This window comes from Triturus cristatus, chromosome 3_2 (genome assembly GCF_964204655.1).
Source record: "Triturus cristatus chromosome 3_2, aTriCri1.1, whole genome shotgun sequence".
Classification (NCBI taxonomy): domain Eukaryota; kingdom Metazoa; phylum Chordata; class Amphibia; order Caudata; family Salamandridae; genus Triturus; species Triturus cristatus.
Genome location: NC_140584.1, coordinates 986,422,572 through 986,434,906, shown reverse-complemented (window position 1 = coordinate 986,434,906; position 12,335 = coordinate 986,422,572). Strand labels below are relative to the sequence as shown.

Below are 12,335 nucleotides of genomic sequence, written 5' to 3'. Positions count from 1 at the left end.
ACCTAAGGGTGTTCAAGCTATAGAAAAGATGATAAATCCTAGAGCATCATAATGACCTATCTAAACCCTGTAACTTTGGCAGAAGATATCTGAATACTATAATTAGTGTATCTATGTTCCTTCCTAAGGTGTTTGATTGCAATTTTGAAGCAATTTAAAAATACATATTTTTCTTTTATCGTCATATTTTTCTGACTTGATTTTTTTTTAATAAGTGTTATTCGGCTTCGGAACCAGGAGTTAAATCTGCTTAGTCTCCTCATGTCCTCAAGTGGCTTTCAATCACTGTTACTGGATAAATTGACAGTTCATTAGTGCTGAACAGCCCCCTCATGTCTACGTAGGCATTTCCAAAAGCTGCTATCCCTGCATCTAAGCCTCATGTTTACTTCAGAGAGGTTGAACCACAGACATTACTTCAGTTTTCCTCTACCAAATTGTAACAAATTAGGTCAGTGAAGAAATCATGCAACATATGTTTCTCAGGGAATACGTCACACCTCATTTGCATATTTTGCTCCTAGGACTGAACATTTATTTCAGTCAGGTTACTTTTCATTCAGCTTTTCACCAAATTACTTTGTGAGGTTGGTCAGTGGGAGGCCCTTGCCATGTCCCCCTTATATAATCATGAGAAAAGCTTCCTTATTAGATTCTTAGGGGCATATGTATCAAGCCCTTTTCCCGTTCGCAAACGGGCCAATTCTCAGAATCGGCCCATTTGCAAACGGGAAAAAGCCTTTTGGGATGTATCATCCCAAAAGGCCATTAAAAATTAGGGAATGGCAAAATTTGCAATTCCCTATTTTGCGAATGCATTTAAGGAATCGGAGATTGTTTGGTGGAGGGGTTTATCACAACTCCATAAATAAATGTGATAGTGTGACCCTCTAGATCACCAATTATTTGTGGTGGAAAGACTGGGTTTTCCTTCGTATCATATCACCGCTCATTAAGGATAAGCTTGTGGGAGGCTCTGTAGGCAAAAACGATATTGGACGCTACAAACCCACCTTCATAAGTGAATTTAATTATTTAGCGAGAACTATTTAGGGAACCCCCGATTCCACAGCATTAATTCAAGGTGTGCTCTATTTCAGAAGAGAAGTTTTCGAGTTCGTATAGAAAACCTGGGAGTGTCTCCCAGAACTTAATGGCATCAGTTTATCAGTTATAGGGTAAATGTTCCTATCTCAAGCCAGCCAAATGTCTTGAGTGACATAGACCTCAAGGTATTTAAACCCCCCTATGGTCACATGTAGGTCACAAGCCCAGTCATGGTCGTGTAAGTGTTTACCCACTTGATACATGGATCATTTCTTTGCTGAAGTTGAGGCCAGTGTCTGTCCCAAAAATCTAGAAAATGTGTAGGGCTCACAGCTGGAGTAGACCTGTGCATAGTTCGCGGAGTTTTGGTACGCGGAACTCCGCGAAGTTACAAAAATAACTCGCTAAGTTCCGCGAGTGGCGGAGTGCAGTGCGAACTGCAGTTTGTGCTGATATTTCTGCAGCTCGGGTAGAAATTCTACCCGAGCGGCAGATCGCGCTCGCAAACTTAACGTTCACGATCGCAAACTTACAGTTCGCGATCACGAGCGGGGAAAAAACTCCGCTGCATATGGCGAAGCGGAGTTTTCTGTGCTCCCCGGAGTTTTCTGTGCTCCGCGGAGTGTGGAGTGCAGAAAACGGCGCAAACTCAGAGAACGGAGCGAAGTTCACCGCCCAGGCCCAAGCTGGAGCACTTAGGGTCCGTCAGGAATTCTAAAACGTCATCACTAAAGAGAGCCACTCTATCAGCCACCCACCTGCCACTAAAACCCTTTCATCTGGACACCTACTGTAATCCTCCTTGCTAACAGCAAAAGGAACAGTGGACAACCCTACCTTGTGCCACATTTTATCCAGAAGGGAGAATACGCTTCAGAGCCACATCAAGAGGTGCGGAAAGAAAGGAACTGATGTCAGGCTCCGCATATCATTTCTGGAGCGGAACTGGGTCAGTGCAAAGCCGCCTTGAGCCACCTACCATCACATAGAGGTTCAGTTGAAAAGTTTCCCGAGCCAGTCTGACGCCTGGGCAATATTCAAAAGGTGAGGAATCTGTGGCTAGATAGTCTCTACCAGAAAGAGCGTTAACAAAGGTAAGCAACTTGTTCTTCTCATCCCAATCTCATCCTGGACAGTGGGACAAATGGATAATCTCAGACCACAGAGTGAAATGTCTGTTCAAAGTCAGCAATTAAAATCGCAGCATGCCATTTTAGTCTTTTCGCCAGGGCATTATAAAGGCATCTAATTTTATTCTTGGTGGCTTGTTTCTCCTTGAATCCTGATTGATCTGACAGGATCCGGGAGGTAATTGCCTGTGATAAGCGATTAATCAAGATTTTGCTAACATTTTAACATCGATTTTAAGAAGTGATTTAAGGTAGTATGAAAGAACAGCAATCTGTGGGGTGGCCTGGTTTATTAATGACCACTATTTCATCCAAGTGTAGGTCCGATGTCAGTCTCCCAGATGCAAGGGACTGTTTTTATGTCTGAGATAGATCTATACGTTTTGAGGCATAAAACCTAAAGAATTCAGCAGGCAACCCACTAGGTTCTGACATTTTGCCAGATTGTAGCTAGCCAAAGGCCTCTTTAAATTCCTCATCGGTGAATAATAGAATAATAGGCTGCAAACTCCTGTACTATATTCTGGTCCCCCTGATAATCTCACTATTTCTGTCTGACAGTTGCACCGTTGAGTCTCACCTTGTCATATTTTGACACAATCTGGCCAATGTCATGCTTCCTTTGTCTCCACACTGGTAAATATGACTCTGTAATGCATGCTGTGATGTCTTGGCTTCATTCATCAATGTCTGCTGGAGAATAGTTTTCGTGTGTAGAGATTCTCTGAGTATGGGTGGTGAGGGGGAGTCCCTGTATTGTGATTACGACTCAATTAGTCGTACTTCTAGATGTACTACCTCCTTTTACTTCCTACACGTTCTTCCATTTTTTAAGCTGATTAGGTCTCCCCCCATAGTGTGGCCTTAAACAAGTTTACTCAAGGGGGTGACACAGATTCCTAATTATTAGTAAAGTATGCATGAATGGCAGTTATATTGTGTGTTCTACATTGCTCCTCCTGCAGCCGCTATGCGCTCAAACGCCATCTCGATACCATCAGTCGCAGGCCCAACCAGAAGACAAGTTAAACTGGTCAGTAAATTGAGAAGCCATGTGCCAGGATAGAAAATCCAGCAACCCCAGGTAGCACAGAGTTTTAACAATGGGAAATAGCCATGTCAGAGAATATCCCTTAGGCCCCAGAGTAAATGGTGAAGCCATGTTTCTGTGGATAAAAGGCCTGCCACTCAGTCAGCCCCAGTGCTCTAGTGAAATACCTGTGAGAAATCAGTCTGGCCAAAAATGAAAATTAGCTGCCCATGAGGTGGGGTTCTTGCAGAAAGAGTATGTCAGAATTAAAATGTTTCCTTGCCTGAGTACCACCCTCCCTTTTAACTTTATCTAATAAAACATTCACTTTCCAGGTGAAAATGCACAGCTTTCATCATGCTTTGTCTTGTCAAGTCATATAATGGTGCGCAAAAATGTACTCTGTTGCATAGAGCACTATGCAATCGGATCTGATGTGTCATGACTTGTCAAGGTAGTGATACAGAATTATTTGTGTTAAAAACGACGATTATACCTGCACCCTTTACTTCTGGAACGTGAATTACCTGTCACAGGAATACATAGAGTGCAGTTATCAGAGCGGAGGCAACATCTTGTTTGGTCATTGCATAACCCAACTGCCCCCCTCCAAAAGCTTTTTAAAAATAGTGAAAACATAGGTGCTATCCCTCAATGAAGGTCTGCTTAGGCCACTAAATAAATAAGTAATCAAGTAGGTAAAGGGAGGAACCCATTGTTGTGCCCCCCATACCCTATCCCCACTAGCCACTATACTAAGCATAGTGTGCAAAATTAGCTTCATACCCTTCCATCTGGGCATCTACGCTAATCCACTTTGCTAGGGGTTCAATCACAATTGCCAGATCAAAGGAGACAGTGGACATCCTTGCCATCTCTGCTGCAGTCAGTGCTAAGCCTTGGCACGATTACAGGAGGGCTTTGTCATAAATACAGAAGAGTAGGCTACAGCTAGATTGTATCCTTGATCAGGAGTGGTTTCTGTGTCTGCGAGGTCGTCTGTGGCTTCCCTGATGACTGTGCTACCAAAGGTGGGTGGGTTGGTATCAAAGGCAATTGCCCATGCGGTCTTATTTTATGTCTTTCCTGATGTTTAAAAAAAGACAGTGTGGAATTGCTAGATATCTTTCAGCTTAGCCGGATAGAGAAGCATTTATCGAATAATCATGGCTCTTAAGTTTCCTTTTAGCTTCTTAAAAGATTTTCCACTGTTGTACAAGCCTGGTGTAGTCTGGAAAAAATCATGTTAATTGAGTCATAGGTTATTGTGCCTTGTTCACAAGTTGCCCCAGAATCTCCCCTCTATCATTGTGATTAATAAAATGGACAGTCAAGGGCCGGAGGGTGCAACCGGTGGAGGTCTTTACACTAGTAGTTTGAGCGTGTTTACAAGTGGCCCAAAGCACCTCCTCTCTAGCCCTGTGATTAATTAAACTGGTAATCAGAGGCCAGAGGGCGCAACTGGTGGAGGTCTTTGCACAAATAGATTGTGCCAGTTCAATTATGAAACATGTGGAAAGTCTCTCCTGAGGTATATCTTTAAGCACCCGTCTAGGACTTTTTCACTTGAGTTCCCATCATAGATCTCAAGAAAGACCAAAAACTGTTCATTATTTCTGCAGGGTCACCCCTCCATATCTTCTGCTCTCACCACCAGCCCCCTGGTCATCATGGACAACTTGAATACCGTTCGTTGTGGGGTTTTCATTGTGTCCGCCAGCTTTGTCATCCATCCCGTCACTTCAGCGATCACCTATCTCAAATCTTGATGCAGCAGCATTACGTTAGAGCCCACCGCTCCATTATTGGCCTTGAGAAACTCCCTTAAGAAATTCATGGCCTGGAATATAGTGGCTGTCTCTGGCATAAAGGCTCCAGGTGCTCCAGACTGGGTCAGACCTGCTCCCGCTAAATTTAATGACTGTGCTTGGTTACCACCACCGAGGGGAATGTATTTATCTATGGTACCTTGTTTGACAGCCATAGAGTCCTTTTCTTATGCCATGGCACGGTTGAAAAAGCAGGGATGCTCCCAGTCAGAAGAAGAGCCACAAAAATCCAGGGAGGTCAAATCAAGTCTCCAGAACCTCTGCTCGTTGCCAGCCCACCACCCCTTGGCTTCTTGACGCAGACAGGGAATAATGAGCAGCCTGAGGGTAATGTTGATAAGGGACTCACATTCTAATCCACTGGGAAGATAACAGGAACAAGACAGGAGGATTGAGCATGTTTAATGTTTTTAAGGGTAGTAATGCAATCATGACTCCAGAAGGGCACCTAAGACCTGGCCCATAGACCTATAGCCCACTTCATCACGACTTGGGTCACAGCAATCGTCTCGCATCTAGATCTTACATTTTCTCTATTTTCTCACTGGAATGTGGCGGATCAGGACGGGATTCTTGCACCAGGTACAGCAGGGTATAGGTAATGTGAGCAAGAATGAGTCTATCTTTCCTTGAGATCAGCTAGCCCTGCAGTCTGCCTTATGCACCTTGGTGCGCCTGTTCTGAGGAGTTGGTGGGGGGGAATCAAAGTCTACCACACTCTCTAGTACTAAACACATCATGTGAGGCTTTATCAACCATTTCCCAATCATAATCACACCCAGTCCCTCCAGCAGTTTCAGGCAATGTCTCAGGGAGGCACTGCTGCAATTACCTGCAGCACAATGGACACAAGGGCACAAATCCAGGCAGGGGAGGTGAAACCCTCGGCATGTATGGTTTGATGGACTTCACAGCTTCACGCAAAGCAGTACCTCAGTTCCTTGCCGCTTCCCTCCAGGTGGGCTCACCGCCACAACCATAGGCTCTGCAGCCAGGCAATGCAATTGAGGCCAACCCAGTGCTGCAGGTGGCATGCTGCCAGGGAAGAAGAAAGAGACCAGCCGCACTTCAATAGGTCTCTTCGACTGGACCTCTGAAAGATCTTTCACCATTTGTCTGTTGGGGACGCAACAATATTGCTCACTGCGAATAATACTGAGTCTCAGGCAGCCACGCTGCACTGACCTGCGGGACATCATCTCAAGCATCCCTGGCCCAAGTATAGTCATAAGCTGCCTTGTTGTGAAGGTGTACAAGGATGAAGGTGAATTAATGCTCACAATGGAGCTAGTTCATCACACGCCTGTCATCTTCATGTTTGTGTTTCGTTTTTTCATATATTTTTTTTAACTCCTGACTGCACAATACCTTACATAAAACCTCAAAACTTAAAGCAAGCATTCCTCCTCCTTTAAGCTTTATATAACCAAATATTCACGTTTAATTGAATAGCCCTTGACCTGTTCAATATAATGAGGCCAGAACCTTGTTGCATGCCCTCTGAATTTGCTAAAATAACTGCACTGTTGTTGCAGCTTACTATGTAGGGTGGATCCTTGTAGCTTCACATGCATCCAGTCTTATTTTACTCTTCCTCCAACACTGCCTTGGCTGCCAGTGGGGTCAGTATTGAACTAGCAGAACTGTCCAATGACAGTGGAGTCAGCCTTAATAGAAGCCGACTGTCCCAGCATTGTATCCTTCTCCTCAAGGTGCAAGGTAATGGGCAGATTACGTTTCAGAAGGCTACAGGTTCAGAGGCTTTAGAGTCCACTCTGACCTGTATCCTAGAAGCAATATTGAAATCAAAATTGAAGCAGAAAACCTCCTACATCGAGAATATTGACATAGAACTTCTGAAATGCAGGTGGAATAGACATGCCACAAGAAGCAACTCTTAATGCAGCAAATCATTTCCAGTTCCTGCTTAAAAGAGAACCTTTCTTAATTTTGTCATAGTGCCAATACCTATTATGCCTCTAATTTGTGTTTAAATAAACTCTACAGACATGTCTATTGTTCTAATGCTTCCTCTAGCTATATCCTCTACAGACATGTTATAGTACTTCCTTTAACTGTATCCTACATCCATTGTATAGCGCTTGTATCTGTTTTCCATCATAGTTACTAGTGGCTTTCCTTTCCGTAACTCTGCATGAAATAAATGATTTTAGATTCATACTTTCCCCGAGAGTCTTTCCTCATCTTTTTCATAGTTCTGTCTGTAACCCATGTTCAACTGAAATCATTTGATATGTGCTCATCTCTTTCTTGCAATGGATTCTTGTTTGGATCAAACTTACATCTCTAAAAAGCTTAAATACGTTTCTGTTCAGAGTAGAATATTTCATCCTTTAATAAAAATATAAAACAACAAAACTGTTATCGGTAATTTACATCATTTACATATTTGTCCTGATTACAAGTTGTAGGAGTTAAATTCAAATGGGAATTTGTACAGGAATCAGAATTTCAAGTTGTACAATAATTATCGGATCCAGGGGGTCTTCCCATGCCACATTTCGGCAAGTAAAACTAGCTAATATTTACTGGAGAAATCCACCCAATCCAATTGCAAAAATTGCATACGCTCTAAATACCTCACAGTGGGGTAATCGTATTTATCGTGTACTCTAAATTCCTCAACCTTTTCTGGCCTTGTCTAAATCAGGGCCTATGTGTGGCATGACACCATACCCCTCTTATTCTTTATGGTATCCCATTGACATCCTCTTGGTGTTGCAGAGTCCAATTTTTCAATCCATCTTGAATCTAACTTTACCAATATCTAAAATATTCCCTTCTTAATCTGCTTTGTACTTGCCTCCAGGGGCTAGTTGCCCACAGTCTTGAGATGCCAAATGTGACACCGCAGAGAGACACCAACTTAAAGTTATTAGTGATGTGGACGTCACAATTTGAGTTTGCGGTTATAAGCACAAGTGCAGATACATATGCCCTTTATTCTCGTGTTCTGAGCATTTGCTAACTAGTGACACTTGTCATGAACTGGATCTACAAACTTGTTGATAACACAATCAAGCTGATGGTAATTACGACTACCTCTGAAAATGTTTTGTTTTGGGAACATCGAAACACGTTGGTTGCAATGTGTGTTATTTGATCAGGAATTGAATAAGTAAACAAAGTTCAAGTTGACACAAATTATTGCAGAGAAGATTTATATGGATACGAATCGGACTACTGTGGATAAACATGAGTGAATTTTGTGATTTCGAGTCTATTGATATCCATTAAGATTTTTCATCAGTTTAGTTCAGAATTTTGAATGACTTTTTATTCTTGACCAAGCCCAATATGTTGTTAGAGGAATATATTAAGACTTGCTTATATTTGCACTTGCTCAAATTTGCACATGTGTTGAGATCCGGTGTCACAACATTGAATATTTATATTTTTATCAATTGGCCAGGCAACATTTCAAGCTTTACCATCTTAGTGGATTATTCTCACTGTATAGGAGATTGCCCATGGAGACCGCTTACATCTGATACTTTTGTACATTTTCGATTTTGCACTATTGCGCTTATTTGCACAGTTGCTGCCTAAGTTGCCTAATTATTGTATTTATTATATATTTTTTTATGCCCTGCTAATTATGAAATATGTTGATTACAGAGTCCGGTCTGACAGAATACGACAGTTTTTTTTATGTCTATTGGCCCGTTGGTCACGTGATGTGAATACTTGCAATTTAAGTTCTATGGTTTCCACTACAAGCGTCATGTGATCAAGGCCTCCGTGTTGGGGCCGAAACGCGTAATGGCTGTGGGTGGTACACTTATGGACTAAATAAAACACCTTGCACTCAGTGGATTTGGGTCTGTTTCGTCTTTCCAGAAGTTTGGAAGTTGGTGATGAAGTTCTTCATATGTATATATATATATATATATAAAGTTCCACATGTGCCCTGAGCTTTTAGGATGCACTCAATGCATCCTAAAAGCTCAGGGCACTTGTGGAACTTTATATATATATATATATATATATATATATATATATATATATTTGTAGTTAGGACCGTGTTTCCATAGGAAATCCGCAACATTCTATTTGGAATAACTTTGGCGCCGATTGACGAATCTTCGCGAAATTTTCAAAATAGGTGGGCTCCTTCCCTGAAAGTCTCGGGGGGGGGGGATTCGTCAAGGGGGGGTCCCAAAACGCGTTTTCCCCATGCATTTTTCCATAGGACCTTTAGTCCAAGCTACAGCCCGAACGGCTGAACAGAATTACTTGAAATTTGGCAGAGAGGTAGTCCTCAGGTCAGGGATGTGCCTTTTGCAGGTCTGGTGTAAATCTGTTCAGTATTTCCTGAGAAAATAGCATTTAAATCAATATATATATATCTATAGCCGCGCTCCGTGCGCGTACGGTAAAACTTACCGTACGCGCACGCTGCCGTGCGCAAGCGCGATTCTGATTGTTTGTTAGATCTTAGTAAACATTCGAATCGGTCGAAACCAGGAAGTGTCGGCCGCCATTTTGTCTCTCGCAGTCTGAGGGGGTGAAAAACAAAGGTGGAGAACGTGAAAAGGGGGCAGGGTGGACAGTTCCTGACCTCCAGCCTTTATCAGGGGGTCCCAGAAGGACCCCCAAGGGCCAAAATATCTTTTAATTTTTTTACGAAAAATCGCGGAGAAAAACCTTAAAAAAAAATAAAGAAATAAATACATAACTTATTATTTAAAAAACCGTACAAATTCACTGAAAAAACCATAGGTTTCACACATGTTTATAGTTAGCTGGACATTTCACTCGTGAAGTACCATTGAAATTCCCCCGTTATAGTTAGTGCAGGCAACTATAACTCACGCGACCGCAATCCTCTGCTGATGACGTCAGATATTACATCACTGATGACATATGTGTCTTTCTGAAAAAAAATAAATTTGTAATATATGTATAGCTAAAAATTAATGGAAGAAGACATGGGTAAATAAGTGTCTAAATACAGTGATGTAATATCTGACGTCATCAGCAGAGGATTGCGGTCGCGTGAGTTATAGTTGCCTGCACTAACTATAACGGGGGAATTTCAATGGTTTTTCACGAGTGAAATGTCCAGCTAACTATAACGTGTGCAACCTATGGTTTTTTAAGTGAATTTGCAAGGTTTTTTAAATGCTAATTCCTAACTATAACGTGTGTGACACCTATGGTTTTTTCAGTGAATATATATATACATATATACATATATATATGTACATGTATATATTTTTTTTAAATTCAAGTTGCCCCTAAATGGTCGACACACCCAGGACTGCTCTTCTCCACGGGTGGGTATAGTTGAACGCTCCCCGTTCTCTCAGCCAACGCGTTTCGGGTATTGTAACCCTTCTTCACAGGCAAATTTGGAAAAATGACAGCATACAAGGCACTCACGGGTAATACTTCTTTTATTTCAATATTCCCCATTACTAAACACTCATCGGGGGATAAATCCAGTCCTACAAGCCTCTCTGTGTCATTAAAAGATGATATATATACACTTCCAAACTATTCCTCCATGTTATGTTTCTTAAAATATTTTTATATAAGTCTCTCTACTTCTAAGCATGCACCAGTTGATGCAGTGTTAGAACCTATTAATGGTCACACTTTCCACAGTATAATACATCATCAATTGGAAGTAAATATAAATCTGATAGAGACTACTAGCCGCAGATTCTTTAATGTAGAATTATCCCCAGGCGTGAGACTGGACCCGGAAAACTTTCTTGCCCAGCATCTCTGCGCACCGGGGGACGGCACCACGCGACTGCGCCTGAGGTCCTCCACGGACGTGACGTCAGCAAGGTCACGTAAGCCCCAACCCGGCGCGCTGACGTCTGTTTTCTTCTTTTACGGATGCAACGCGGACCCGACTTTTGTCCGGGCCTGTTCAGGCCTTCTTTTCTGGTTTTTCTTGGGTACAGTGTGCGAATGCCTTAGGGCTTTAAAACGTGCTCCTCTTGCACGTGCCAGATGTCGGCGATTGACCCTCATCCCATCTGTATGTGGTGTTTGCGGAGCACCACGACTCCACGGATTGTGAGGCGTGTCAGCAGATGAAGCCAAAGTCCCGGCGGATGAAGCTCCTGTCGGCACGCATGTCCCGCTTGGCGTCGGCGCCGCATCCGTCCCCTGCGGACGGCTTCGAGAACCGTCGCCTTCGTCTCCGTCATCGTCCCGCTCACCTTTGGGTAAGTGTCGCAGTTTGTCCCCGAGGCCCGGTCTCTGGCCTGTTGGGGGCGTGGGTCCTCTGTGGGTGGTGCGGCCCTGCTCGTCACCCTCCTATCCGCTATTCCCCGGCACGGGGGCGACCAGAGCCCAGATGGATGCCTATGCGGCGGCCTTGCAGGCCTCTTTGGCTCTTCCATCTCCTCCTTAACTTCCTGTGATGTCTGTGGGTCCCTTGCCACGTGCGGGGGCTCCTGCGGCGTCACTGGCGGCTCCGGGGTCGACGTGTTCAGATCCAGGTTCAGTGGAAACAGGGCAATCGGGGTGCGGCCCTTCGGGGTTCCCTCCTTTGGACCCGGGCGCCACTGCCTCGCCGCAAACCCCCTCGGGGGTCCCTGTGGTGTCGCGGGAGGTTGCCAGGACTCTTGGCGTGTCCTCGAGTCCCACTCGGTTCTCTGGGCTTGTTCGAGGCCGAGGTGACGCCGCTCAGGCGCCAGCGGCTACTGGCCCTGGCGGCACTGCACGGGCTTGTTAATGTTTGGGGAGTGTCCCCCTCGTCTCTCCACGCAGACGGCTGCCTCGTTGGAGGTCGACTAGACGCCTTTTCGGTGCCGTTCCCTGGCTTCTGACCCCGCTCCGGTCTCCTGCGCTGCGAGTTGTGGCGAAGGTCGTTCCGGCGTATCCTTCGGTGCCGGTCGACGTTGACCTGACACCGGTCGCGGACTCTATGGCGCCGGGCCGGCGTCTGGTCATTGAGTCGTCGTTGGACGCTCCCTCTTCCCCGGAGGTTCGGTGCTTATTGGTCTCTTCTTCTTCGGAGACGGGCCGCCGCGTCGTGCAGTTTTCCCTGGCGTCCTCCAAAGACGGCTCATCGGCGTCGCCGTGCCCGCAGTCTTCGCCGGAAGGGCCTCAGGTTCCCCATTCTTCGGCCACTCCACCTCCTCCTCTTCGCACTTGGCCTTTCCTTCCTCCCATTGGCCTGGGGGATGGCCGCCTTAGTTTGCAGCCGTCGCCCCCGAGGACCTGCTTTCCCCTCCATGGGGCCCGACGGAGGCCGGTGCTGCCCATTTCCCCAAAGATCATCTTCTGGAAGTCCTCCATCAGGGTTATGGGGGT

At 44.7% G+C, this 12,335-nt stretch overlaps 1 protein-coding gene across 2 annotated transcripts in view; it reads left to right on the top strand.

Annotated features, from left to right (window-relative positions):
- Positions 1-12,335, top strand: part of ZZEF1 (zinc finger ZZ-type and EF-hand domain containing 1) — a 1,433,434-nt gene that overhangs the window by 852,320 nt on the left and 568,779 nt on the right. The gene's annotated exons all lie outside the window — the stretch shown is intronic.